The sequence below is a fragment of the Ctenopharyngodon idella genome, chromosome 12, assembly GCF_019924925.1.
Source record: "Ctenopharyngodon idella isolate HZGC_01 chromosome 12, HZGC01, whole genome shotgun sequence".
Taxonomy (NCBI): domain Eukaryota; kingdom Metazoa; phylum Chordata; class Actinopteri; order Cypriniformes; family Xenocyprididae; genus Ctenopharyngodon; species Ctenopharyngodon idella.
In genome coordinates this window covers 29,710,902-29,724,890 of record NC_067231.1, presented here as the reverse complement: position 1 = coordinate 29,724,890, position 13,989 = coordinate 29,710,902, and the positions used below count along the sequence as shown (strand labels likewise).

Genomic DNA, 13,989 nt, shown 5'->3' with positions numbered 1-13,989 from the left:
CACCCAGTCAGTTTCTGCAACACCAATACTGACCTGCAGATGGTACTATAATTCAGAGTGACAAGTAGTTCACGCTTACCTTCTCTGTCTGTGTATAAGTTCATACTTCTCCCTTACGTTTATGTGTACTTTTACTAATATAAAAAGCGGTATTATGTAAGTAATACACATAAAATAGATGTCCGCTTTTTATATTAGTAAAAGTAGGGTAGCCTTCATTATTATAAACATAAAAGTTAAACTGCTACTATAATTCTTCCTCATGTTGACACCAGATGGCATCCGCGGCTCTCATTTTTGGGCGACCCCCTCCCATTCATCCATCCTCTCCCTGGATGCGCGTATATTCAGCTTGTTTTTCACCGCGCGGGTCTGCGAGTGGAACGCTCGCGCTCAGCCGCGCTGCTGTGATTGGGGGACTAAAGCAGCGCGCTGCTGTGATTGGAGGATTGAATCAGGGCTCATCGCGTTACGCTCACGAGTGGAATGTTCCCTCACACAGAGGCACTACTACAGAGGAAAGAACGAAAGAAACCGGAGAAAAACGTCCACTAAAGCAGGAGAAAATCTCACCACAGAAAGTCTCTATAATTCACGTTTTGAAGTAGACCTTCGTCACGAGTCATAAGTCCTAATTTGGAAGGATTTTGAGTTGTTTTAGCGCCTTCATCAAATAGGTAAGTGGGGATTCCGGATATTTGCGTGATGATTTTCTTTCCGGTTGTGGAGGGGGAAAGTTTGTTTCTCTTGTCATGGTTTCGTTCTGCAAAAAATGGACGCTTTAAACGAGCAAGGCAAATAATACAATGTTTGACAAAGGGATTTCTTATATACAGTGTTTGTAAATGCTTCTTTTCACCCATATCTACTATTTTCCTATTCCAGCCCTTTTGTATATAATCTTTTTCTACAACAACCATGTTCTCATAAAGCAAGCGTACATTACTAATTTCTGTCTACGGTGCTCCATATTGTTTCTAGCATTTTTGTTTGATGTTGCTTTGATAACATCTGTGTTTGGGTTTTGTTGTCAAGTCCCAACATGCATCGTGTTAAATCACGACTACTACCTGCTTGCTGTGTAGCTCGGATTGGCCTTTGTCAGTAGTTGAATTAAAAAGTCTTTGTCCTTTATTAGAGAGCTATGTTGTCTTTGCATTAACGATACATAAAGATTATTTTTATGTTAAAGTGTCCAATAACCCATTTTTGCCAGAACTGTGGCTTAATTTCTTCTTAACACAATCCTAACTAAATGACTACAACAAAAAACATGATATTTATTATGATTATTGCATTGACAGCAATACCGTTGTTATTTATGCTATTATATTTATGCAAGCTTTTGCGATTTAAATGTCACAAATTAACTTAGATATTTGTTTTGAGCTCTACATTACATTAGTTAGTTTATCTCTGAATACTGTTTTTGGGTGCTGCCACAAAATTATGCTGTTTATCGATAGACCTGATATTAAAGAACTGATAACTAATTAAGTTGGTCAAACCGATTATGGACAACCGGTCATTCTGACTCATTTGTTGCATTTTTGCCTTGGTTGTTTTCTTATTTTTGAGTATTTGTAAAATAGAAGACTACTTGGATTATGTTTCCACAATTCACTCAGCTTTCTGTGTGAAATTTTAACACCCTTAACTATGAGCTATTGGTCTATAACATTTATGTCTCCTTTGAAAACTTATGCAGTTTCTTCTAAGTTGTTTTAGAGGGACGTTTAGAATAAAGTGTAAATCTTTTTTTTTTTTTTGGTCCTGACCCTCCACAGCACCTAGAGAATGAACAGACCCATGATTAGTCCCAGGGGCAATTAAACACGGAGACAGAGATAAATCTCCTACGAGGAGAGAGGCAGTTCTATCCATATATCTTAATTTACCGTGGTATTGGTCTTTCAGATTTGTGGAGGGAAAAAAAGTGCAGAAAGCTCCAAATGAAAAACAGAGAACCTAAGAAAGGCCTGTGCTTGCTCTTGGCTCTTCTGAGAAGCCCTCTCTTTTTTAGTGGCAGTGTTCGGAAACACAAATAGACCTAATGCCTACAGTTTATTTTTCCTCTCTTAGTGTTGTTGTGAATACGAATAGTCGTTCAAGTAAACATAGGGCACTTTCAGCTACTTAATATGCTGAAAGTCCTTGATTGTGGAGATATCATTGTGAACAGATATGAGATAGCATGTTGGCAAGTGTGAATAATGTTAATTGAAGGCAGACTGTTTTCTAAATGGGGTCTCCTTTTGCCTGTGCAGATTCCTGTTGCATGCACTGGTCTAACCACCACATGTATTCTCATGCAAAATTGTGTGAAAACCACATTGCTTGACAAAACAAAGTTCTTTTAACTCTTTGTTGTCTGAATAAAGCTATATTTATTAGCTTTTTTTTTAATTAATTAATTAGTGAGAGTTTAGCTTATGGTGTAAATCTTATTTTTCCCATTATTACTTTTGGATTTAGTTTAGTGTAAATAATGCACTGCAACAATAAAACAAACAAACAAACAAACAAACAAAAAAATAAGGTGCATTATTTGCAAGAAAACTTTTCTCATTCCATTAGCAGTTTTCTAGATTTAAACAGAAACATCAATAATTTTGTTAAATTTTATACATATTATATTGAGACATTATATATATATATATATATATATAATGTCTCAATATAATAAGTTTTAAGAACAAATTTAATATATATGTCTCAATATATTATGCAATATTGCTTCCCAAGTAAAAATATGTTTGAATGTTTTGGTAAACAAGAGAAAAAATACTGGTTAAGCAAACAATTTTTTTTTTGCAATGTTGGTGTTAGATTAGACAGCTCTCTTTATTTGTTGTGTAATTGCATACATTGAATGCGTATGATTATTTAGTGCATGAATTGTGTAAATACAGACGTATAATCAGGACTACTTGTACTTGCCCTGAAGCATGTTTATAAGGTCAGCCCTGCCCTTGACACAAGAATTCACATTCACAATCTGTGTCAGATAGATTTGTCTCATGCCTGTTCTTTCTCACAAACCTTTGGCACCCATTTCTTGCCATTTGCATCATGTTTTCTAATCTACTAGCATGTTTGTATGTGCAAGATGTGGGCTCAAAAACAGCACCCCTCCCACCTCTTACAGCACATGAAACCTTCAGCAATCTGAATTGCTCCTGCAGCCACAGGCCAGAAAAAGGCCTGTGCTCTGCTTGCAACTAAAATAGAAGGACTGGAGTGGGAGGGGAAGAGAGAAACAAATCTAATTTTCTCCCTAAGAGCCAGGCTTTCTTTATTTATATATCGTTATGGCTGTATTTAAAGGAGAAATGGTGGCCCGCTTCCTCCATGCATGACTCGCTCTTTATTTTTCAGCCTGTGGGCCTTTCGTCTGGCCATAGAAGAGCCTCTCCTTGGAAAGGGGGGAGGAGAGAGAAAGAGAACACGAGGGAGGGAGAATGGAAAGGGGGAAGAGAGAGAGTAAAAGAGTCAGGTTTCGGTCCCTGTGCGCTCTAAGCTGAATCAGACAAGAACGTTTCTTTAAGCAAAGCTGCTTTTAGTCTTACATGCTCTGATTTGCTTAAAGGGATCATTCACCCCAAAAAAATGAATATTCTGTCATCATTTACATGTTGTTTCAAACCCGTATGACTTGTTTTCTTCTGCAGAACACAAATGAAGATATTCTGAAGAATGTTTCAGCTGTTTTTGTTCAAGAAGATAATTCGAAAACTTTCTTGTTTTTTTTTTTTTGAAGTCAAGGGGGTCCAAAACAACATTAACCCCCACTGACTTGCATTATATGAACAAAAACCAAACAAGAATTGTTAAAAATGACCTTCCACAGAAGAATAAGGGTCATCAGGGTGAGAAAATGACAGAATTATCATTTTTGGATGAACTATCCCTTTAATACTCCGTATATGGAGTTGCATGCTTCATAGTAGTCTGTTCAGTTTAATGTTGTGTAATTAACCTTGGCTGTAATAAGATGTGGTAGCGAAAAACCAGAGGAGGACTAGTTTCATGGCCTTGAATGGCAGAATGAAATTGAGTCTGGGGAGATCTTATCACTTTCTGCAGTAACAGTAAGCCTGTTTATTTCCCTTTTTTAGTGCATGGAAAGGTGGAGCGCGCATCCCCGCTTGGTGAATCTTTTCTCACTAAATGTTATCTTCAAATCTTAATGAATGCCAAATCTGCAAATGGCCTGTATGCTGTTGGCAAGTGAAGAATGATTCTTTTGAGCAGCTTTGAGAAAGGACTGAAGTTGTTTCAGGTTAAAATTACATGAAAAAATCTTGTTTACTACTTTGAAGTGAAGCACATCTTTCATGCATGCAGGTTGAGTTCATCAAATACTATTTGACGTATGCTTTTAAAGGAAATGTACAGAAAACACTTGTATTTGGAAACCGCAACTAAATTAGCCTTTGTTAAGCCTTTACACCCTCATGTTGACGTAGAGCTCTATGTAATACCTTTTTCCATGTCCCTCTCTTTATCTGTCTCTGTATAGGAAATGCCATGTCTTTCAGGAGGGTTTTGTTGTGACCACACAGAACAATAGAGCAGAGTTGGTTGTGGTTAGCTGAGCGTGCAAAGCACACACACGTCCATTATTTGCTGTGCCGAGACCTCCCAATGTTTAGATCTACCATCTAGTGCTACTCCTTTATACCAATCCAGTAGTGACTTATAGCTAGAGCCTGCCACTATGTTCCCAGGGCTCAATGCTAAGGATATTTTCTACTGGTTCAGATTTTTACTTGCCCTGCCAAAATTTTCACTGGCCCCCACCACAAAAAAGTAATACAATAAAATAGGCCTGGTTATTGTTTTTGACCCATGTAACCTTTATAAATAAGGTTATGACACCAAAACAACTAGTCTAACTCGCATTTATTACTGCTGTCACTTTAAGAGAGATTGCACGGATCCAATATACTGATACACGTTTTCTTTCTCAACTGTTTATGTTCACTTAAGCCATAACCGACTGTATTTATGAGGATACTTGCCAATACGGGCATGTTGACATAATTTTTTTGTGTGTTTATGTCCGTTCAAGCGCAAGAAGACTTGAAAAGCCGCGTTTCCACTGAAATGATCCGGAACAACTTGTCCCAGGAACTTTTTTCCCCCCAGACCTATTGCTAGCTGCGTTTCCATAGCGGTCTAAAGTACCGTGAAGATAGTCTGGTGACGTAGGACTGCGCGCGACTTTCCAGTTACCGCTGGATTTCGTCCTCCGCATATAAGCTTAATAAAGCCTAAACCTCATCGTCTGTCCGTCGGTCGTGTTTTTTAAACTCCATTGTTGATTCGAATAGCAAACCACTCTTACTGCACGCACTGCAACAGACTTTAAAAAAACGATGGTTGAAATAAAATGCTGCGTGGAGTCAACCAATCAAAATGCTGCGTGAACTCAACCAATCAGCATGTTCAGCGTGCAAGTCCTACCCCCGAAAGTTCCAGAACTTTGAAAAAGTACTACCTAGAGAGCAGGTACTTTCAGAGGGGGAATTTTTTACCCGGAACTTCATTTAGACCCTGGTTCCTGTGGTCAAAACACACCGAGTACCACCCCAAAGTTCCTAGTTTCTGGGTAAAGTTCCTGTGGTGGAAACGTGGCTAAAAGACTCAATTCAGTATTTGCACCTTGACTGAGATGCAGTTTTCTGGGTAATATTTAAATTGGCAAGGCTTAAAAACATGTGAAATGATAAAGGTTTGGGATGATGCAGCACTGGCTCGATCGGGCAAGTGACAGTTCCGTCAACTGTCCCAAGTGTTGTTCACGCTGGCCCCAGGGCATTGGGCAGTCCTTATTGTCGAGCCCTGGATGCTATGTTGGTCACATGAGCATATTTATAGTTTTTCCCATATTGCTTTTTAAAGATGTAAGGTTTATTCAAAATGTATTGCATGCTCTTTTTTGCATACTGTTTTGATTGTTTGAGTATTGGATCTTTTCCCTCTGCTTTGCATGGGTAGTTATATTTGACATTTTATTATGGAAAGATCTTCCCAAACCATGCCGTCTGCATTTTTGCAGCGCATTATGTCAGGTCTGAGATGTGTTTGGCATCTGCACAGAACCACACAACTTTAAAGAGGGGCATTTCCAGAGTCTGACTCTCTCAGTCTGAACTTTGCTTGTGCTTATAGTACTGCTGAACCCTGAACAAAACCCTCAATAAAAAACATTCATTAGCACTGAGGCCTCCAGCAAGACAAGTCCATCCATCACAGTCAAAGAAAACAGGATATAATTTCTGCATGTATATAGATTAAATGCATATAGAACCTCAAGGTTTGACAATAAGGATGCCCTTATGGCTAGGGGTAAGTGTGAGAGTTTTATAACAGTTGAGGAACCAGTTCTTTTTTTCATGTGTTTCTATTCTCGATTTTTGTGATGCGTGAAATTCGAAATGAAATGTTGTTCAATACTAGTATTTAAAAAATCACAACATGTTAGTCTTGAAAGCATTAGATAGAATGAGTTGAAAATTAAAAAAAAAAAAAAAAATTCATAATGTTTTCCAGCAAAAGTGACTTTGTTTCATATATTAGGGATGGGCACGAGTACTCAAATATTTGAACGTGACAGCGATGATCGATCATGAAAACGATGATCACCGCGACTTATCTTTTTCTAATTGATTATTGCGGAATTTTTGCCGGTACCCAAGTTCTGATCGGTTAGAGTTAGACAGCATGCCATCCAGACCGAAGAACTAAAGTGAAATTATGGCTTTAAAAGTGTGCAGTGATGCCTCGAATTACTTTGATAATAAAAATACAGGAAAGGTCAAGATGTGCAGTGCCAAACTTCCATATACATAACATTAGAATGAGAACATTATCGTTATAGAATGTTGTAAATTCTTTGTGCTTAATTTAGTTGCCTGTGTTTCAGCATTGTTGTTTTGGAAAGAGCGCATCCACAACCGAAGTTATACATTCAGACAAGCACATCAAGGTCACGTGCACATTTGCGTCCTTTTGTGCAGATGTAAGTTGTAATATTACTTTTATGTATTAAATAGCAGATTCAAGGAGATCGACTAACTGAAGGCCTTGTACAGCACCATGAGCTATAGTCTACATATTGTGTTTTCTGCTTCAGAGCCATAACCTAAATGAATGGAGAATGGCTGGTTGTAATTGAATGACTTCCTCCGTAATAGGTCTCTGCTTTGTAGAGGAAATGAGTAAGAGTTCCTAAATGGTGAATATGAACAGATGTGTTACATGGTGGTCATCATCACTCAACTATTGTGAGCACAGGGTTAATTATTGCCTTTCTCCTTTATACTTTGCCAGTCGCACCTCTTAATGGACTGTTAGTGTTTCAGCACAAAAGAAGACATCCGGTGGTTGTTTGACTGATCACATAGTTCGCATTAGTTCACATAGTTCGCATTTAGGCTTGGTATGATTATCTGACCATTTTCAGCACTGTTTTCTGGCTTTCTGCTTATTGGTGGTTTTAAATTGTGCTTGAAGCCTGTGGCTTTGACAGTAAACAAGTTTGCTGTCATCTCACAAAACTAAAGATCCTGACAGAAAAGCTTAGCCGTTGCCTTCCCACGAAGCTGAATCGTGACTGAATGCTCTCTCAGAGCTTGTAAAATATCACAAACATTAAAGAATATCATAACCACAGTGTAAAAAGAATGAGTGGGTGCTTTGCAAGCACAGTTGAGCCCTCCCTCGAGGCATCTGTGTTCCCATCCACAGTGCCTCAGTGAACCACGCTAACCTTCTCATTTCATGGGCTTTAATTTCAATTAGCTATGGCTGATCGTTCGCTTTGATCGTATTAGTCTCCCCTCAGAGCCCCAATTGCTTTTTATACACCCTCGTGCTTTCCTGTTGGTTTTACTAAACCCTCTGGAATTAACAGCAGTGATGGCATCTTCATATGTTTGATTTCCACTTCCTACAGCTGTCGCTCATCTTTCAGCACTGCAACAAAACAATGTGACAAATCAAGCCACATGTTTCTGGTCAAGAGTGTGAAAATGAGCAGACACAAGCCGCTCTGATTAAAAACTTAAAATTAAACTTATTTCCTAAAGCTTAATTGTCATTTTTGATAAGGCTTATTTCAAAGATTATCCCTAAAGCTTCAGATTTGGGAAGAAGTCAACATTCCAGGACTTCTTGGGAAATAACAAGTAATCCTCTTTCTTAGTGAGGGCAGTGGGGTCAACTCCTCCTGGCACCTGTGTGGATATGAATGTCTTAGGCTTGGTGACATTCTGTCTAAGAAGCATTTCTGCCCTGTGTTGGGCGCTAATCCACACAGTATCAGTTCAGTTTAATCCTGGGATCTCCTTTTTGACATATTTAGTGACTTTGCCATGTTGAGTTTTGACATGAACTTTCTTGACGACAAACAATTTACCCTCTTGATTTGTTTCTCATTTACATTAAAGCTTCTGTGTTTTTGGTAGTTCAAAAGTAATATGGTTGAGTTTGAAATGCCCATATCATACTTTGTTATACTGTATCAAACCTCACTTGCAAATATGTACTTTCAGTTTTCAAACGTATAGTCTAAACATGGAAGTGATCTGATCTAAGGCTGCACAAGTGGTTTTAGTGAGCAGTGTGGCATGACAGCTTTCACATTACCAATTTTTCTTACGAATCATGCCCTGTTTTGAGCTAAACTGCCAGTGTGAATGAAAGCACCCTCCAAGAACAATTCATTCATGTATATGTTTCACAACCTCCTAATGTTTAACCCTGCACCTCTACAATTGACTGCAAGCTCGTATTCATTTCTGAGTGCAGTGGCCACATCTCAAAATCCAATCAACAACTGATGCATAAAACCAAGTCGTCACCCTACATTGTGTTTTTTTTTTTTTTTTTTTCCTTAATAATCCAACATCAAGTAATGCTGAAAATGCCAAAATGATATCTTGCTAAGTTGTGATTTGGCAGCTGTTCAACTGTGAAACACTGAAAGTGTCCTAAAGCAACTTGTGAGAAATCATGAATACATTGAAGACTATTCTATATTTTTTTCTTTCTTTTATTTACGCACCAAAAAGTCTCTAATGAAAAATTAACATGATTCAATTTTATAATTGGAAGAATTTAATGAACAGGGGCTCAACTCTCTTTTAAATTTGTGATGCAATGAGATGAGTGTTCAGCGTAAATGAGTACACCCCCTTTGAAAAGTAACATTCTAAACAATATCTCAATGAACACAAAAACAATTTCCAAAATGTTGACAAGACTAAGTTTAATATAACATCTGTTCAACTTCTAACATGAAAGTAAGGTTAATATAACTTAGAAAACAAAATTTTCAGTTTTACTCAAATTAGGGTGATGCAAAAATGAGTACACCCCACTGAAAGTCTCTGGATCAAAGCTAAATTTTAGACTACAAATGTCTAATTTAACAAGAATTCAACCACAGGTGAGTCTAATTATTCATTACACAGGTGTCCAGCAGACAGTTGACTATAAAAGGGTATTAAAGCCCCTTCCCATTTCATGCTGTCAGCAATGGCACCACATGGAAGAGAAATGTCAAAAGACCTGAGAAAGAAAATAATTTCTTTACACCAGAAAGGTGAAGGCTACAAGAAGATCAGCAAAGCTTTACTTATCAGTCAGAATACTGTAGCAAAAGTGGTACAAAAATTTAAAAAAGATGGAACTGCAACCATCTCACAGAGACGTCCAGGTCGTCCACGGAAGTTAACACCTCAACAGGAGCGTCTTCTGATAAGAAGAGTTGAAGAAAATCAGCAAGCAAGTTCACTGCAGTTATCTAAAGAAGTAGAAAGCCAAACTGGGGTGACTATTTCCCGTGACACAATATGGCTTACACTGCAGAGGAATGGCATGCATGGGTGCCGTCCACGAAAGAAGCCTCTCCTAAAGCCCAGGCACAAAAAAGCCCACCTAGAGTTTGCCAGGGCCCATGCTGACAAAGATGAAGACTACTGGGACTCTATACTCTGGAGTGATGAGACCAAGATAAATGTTTTTGGAACTGATGGCTTCAAAACTGTATGGCGTCGCAAAGGTGAGGAATACAAAGAAAAATGCATGGTGCCTACAGTGAAACATGGTGGTGGCAGTGTCCTTATGTGGGGCTGCATGAGTGCTGCTGGTGTCAGGGAGCTGTATTTCATTGATGGCATCATGAATTCACAAATGTACTGCTCTATACTGAAAGAGAAGATGCTACCATCACTCTGTGCCCTTGGTCGTCGTGCACTTTTCCAACATGACAATGATCCTAAACACACATCTAAGGCCACTGTTGGATTTCTGAAGAAGAACAGGGTGAAAGTGATTCAGTGGCCAAGTATGTCTCCTGATCTGAAGCCAATCGAACACCTATGGGGAAGAGACAAGTTGAGCATCACTCTCCATCCAGCATCCAGTCTCTAAAAGAGGTCATTCTTGAAGAATGGAAAAAGATAGATGTTGCAAAATGTCGCCAACTTGTTCATTCCATGCCTAGAAGACTTGGTGCTGTCATTAAAAATCATGGAGGCCATACAAAGTACTAGATGTAGTAGCTTTGTTGTGGGGTGTATTAATTTTTGCATCACCGTAATTTGAAATTGAAAAATGTGTAATGTAAGTTATATTATTAACCTTACTTTCATGTTATAAGTTAAACAGATGTTATATTAAACTTAGTCTTGTCAACATTTTGGAAATTGTTTTTGTGTTCATTGAGATATTGTTTAGAATGTTGCTTTTTTTTTTTTTTTTTTTTCAGAAATGGAATTCGGCAGACCAAATATCTTTTCTGACCTTAGCGTTGAGAATTTATTTCCATAGTGATGTTGAATATGAAAAAGACAAATTTCCTCCTTTATCCAAAAGAGTCATGGCAGTTTTCATTTTATCTCTAGTCAGAAGTGCTGCTAAATCTCTTCTGACATGGTAAGATTGTTGTTTGCTTGTGTTTTATGCAGTAGTGGACTCCTAATGTTGTTATCTCATAAATGTAATCTTTCCTCCATGGGCCTGTTTATACCTGGTCATTTAATGCATTTTCTCTGATTGGATAGCTATATGATTATGAAAAGACCAGGTGTAAATGCTCTCCGAAACGCTTTTGAAACTGATTTAAATCTGATCACTCAAACCACTTGAGGAGGTTGTTCGAGACACATTCCAGGCGAAACTGGACAAGTGTAAATGCATCTGGCTGTTGAATATGTAAATTTTATTCCTCCCAAAATGTTAAAAAAATAAATAAATAAACGTGTAAGAGCATGTTAGCCTGCAGCCTGATCTGACAGTGCACACATTCCCACAGATATGGCCCAGATGAGTAGCTGAATGTCTCTTCATCAAACCGACATGCAAACTGATGCAAATTTAACTGAAATTTCGGTGTCGCATCCTGAAGCTCAACACACAGTCATCTTCATTAAAAGTAGCGAGACTAAATTATTTTACCAGTGCTGATGCTGCTCTCTCTCCTATTGCGGAGAGAGAAATTAGCTGTTGATAAATAAAATGCAGCCCATATCTGCTGCTTTCATTGGTGTGAACTCTGTTAAATTTGCATATAGTGCGGGAATTAAAGATCAGATTAATATTCATTTTGCGGAGACACATTTATGTGGCCAAGTGTAAAGGGAACAGTTTTAACAAATCGGATAGCTATCAGATCAATAAAAATGCATGACATGACCAGGTGTAACCTAGTAAAAAAGTAATATATTTAAAATACATTTGTTTCATACTAAGTATAGTTCAAATATATTAACATATTTACTGACATATCGCTTGAGACTTACTGATATAAAAATGATAATTAAACTTTATTTAAATTGGAGTACTACTTGTGCACACTGCACATTTCTTAATATTAAGCCTAAATGTGTTTTAATGTCAATAATGATAAGGATTGTATTTCAATAATATTAGTCTTGAAATACAAGTTATTTAAAGTGTACCTAAAGTATACTTGCAATAGTTCCACTTTAGCACAATCAAATATACTTAATTATATCTTTAGTTGGACCTCAGCACTACTTCCGCACAATTAAAGTGCATTAAGTACAAAATTAGTTGTTCCAATTTAGCAGACTTTAAGTATATCAATTTAGTATACCAAAAGTACAACTGCAGGGTATTTTTATTAAGTACATAAATATGTAAGGCCCGGTTTCACAGACAGGGCTTAACCTAAGCCAGGATTAGACCTTAGTTCAATTAGTATATTTAAGTAGCTTTTATAAACATTCACAAGAAAAAAACATTACTGGTGTGCATCTTGAGACAAAAAAATAGCACTGACATATTTTAAGATTTGTCAGTACAAGTTGCTTTCAGTTAAAACAGCTCAAACATGCATTTTAGTCTAGGACTAGCTTAAGCCTTGTCTGTGAAACCGGGGTAAATGTATTAGTAGCATACTTACCATGAAATAAATGTATTTAAAACACATTTTAGTTTTTTTTTTTTTTTTTTCAATAAGGTAAACAGGCCCTTAGTTTTCCACCAGATTGTATAATCATCCTTTTTTTTTTTTTTTTTTTTTTTTTTGCTCTCCATGTCTCTTTAGGTACTACAAAGGTTTTTCACAAGAGTTTGTGGCTTTACCTTGAGATACATCTACAGACAGTAGCCTCTTAGTACTGACACCCATGATTCCCCGGATCATCATGTACTGCCACACTTGCTACCCTGTGAGGTAAGAACCTGCTGCTTCCTGTTGCAGACTGCTGTATGATGCTCTCCTTTACTTTATGATTGAATTTATTCCATTTCTGTTTGGTCTGTGTGTTTTTATACTTTTTTTTTTTTTCTTTTGTAAATCAAGGTCTGTCTTATTTCTCAGAAGCCTTTGTGAAATTAAACTGCCGGTAAATGATTGGAGCACTCTGCTCTGTTACCAGAGTGTCACTTCTTTTTCAAAGACTCAATCCAGAGCCAACTACATTAGTAAATGCCACAGTTTTTCTTTACTTCCTCCACCTTTGGCTGTATTTTCGTAGCGGAGAAGGAGCGTACAAAAACCTTGATTACCGAAGCCCAGAGATTAACCCTTAACCCCATCCCTGAGACAGAGACAGACCTACACAATCAGTGGATTTCCTGTCTCATAATTATTGGCGCTTGATTGGTCTGTCAGAGACCAGATCCCCCTGCAGCCCACCCCCATTAATGACCCACGACATATGAGAACTGTGTTTACATGCAGAACTCCATACCGCCACATTGACTGGATCACTGTTGGGATTTTCTCAGGTACTTAAGGGCTTTGCTTTTGATTAGACTGTAGTGCGAGTTTAGATGTCGCTCTGAGGCATGGGTCAATCAGTCTGTGATGTAGTGAGTCGTATGGAACTGGGATGTTTACATGGAGCTAGATGGATGGATGGCTAGAGGGAGGGGCTGTTCCACTCAATTGCAGCCACATGTTTGCAAAGGATGTGGAGCTGAACGAGGCCGTGTGATCTGCCAGACTTTAAACAGGGCCTTCGCCTGTGGGCAGCTCTAAAGTTTTCCAGCGCGTTCCTCCAGCCTCTTCGTTACTGTGGTTTCTGGGCAAACACACTGCCCTGTTGCCGTACAATTTCGCATTCATGAACTGCACTCGCACTGCCTGAGATTCCCATACAATTGCTCAGACAAATCTGTTCTTGTACTGACTTACACGAAAACAGAGACCACACACATATAACTAAGTTATATTGAGATGGGGCACGGAATATTTCATATATGCCAGTGAAAATATGCAGAAAGTAGAAGCAGGAAAACTTTCAAACATGCACATGAAGCATAATGGAAAATGACATTGTCAACTAACTATGGTTTTTGTTTGTAATACATTGACCACCTGTTTTATGTGCTCTGTTTGTCTGTTCTGACATGTTTATATATGTATCACTGTAAAAAAAAAAAATCCTGTTAAATTTATGGTAAAAACTGGTAGCTGTGGTTGCCAGAAATTCACTGTAAAAAAAA

The 13,989-nt window shown here is 38.0% G+C and overlaps 1 protein-coding gene across 1 annotated transcript in view; it reads left to right on the top strand.

Annotated features, from left to right (window-relative positions):
* The first annotated feature begins 410 nt into the window (after positions 1–410).
* The window catches only part of LOC127523782 (bone morphogenetic protein receptor type-1A-like), a 40,259-nt gene continuing 26,680 nt past the window's right edge, over positions 411–13,989 (top strand). Inside the window, exons 1-2 of the mRNA XM_051914861.1 lie at positions 411–677; positions 12,584–12,712. The gene's annotated coding sequence lies outside the window, so the exon portion shown is untranslated. The remainder of the gene's footprint in view (positions 678–12,583; positions 12,713–13,989) is intronic.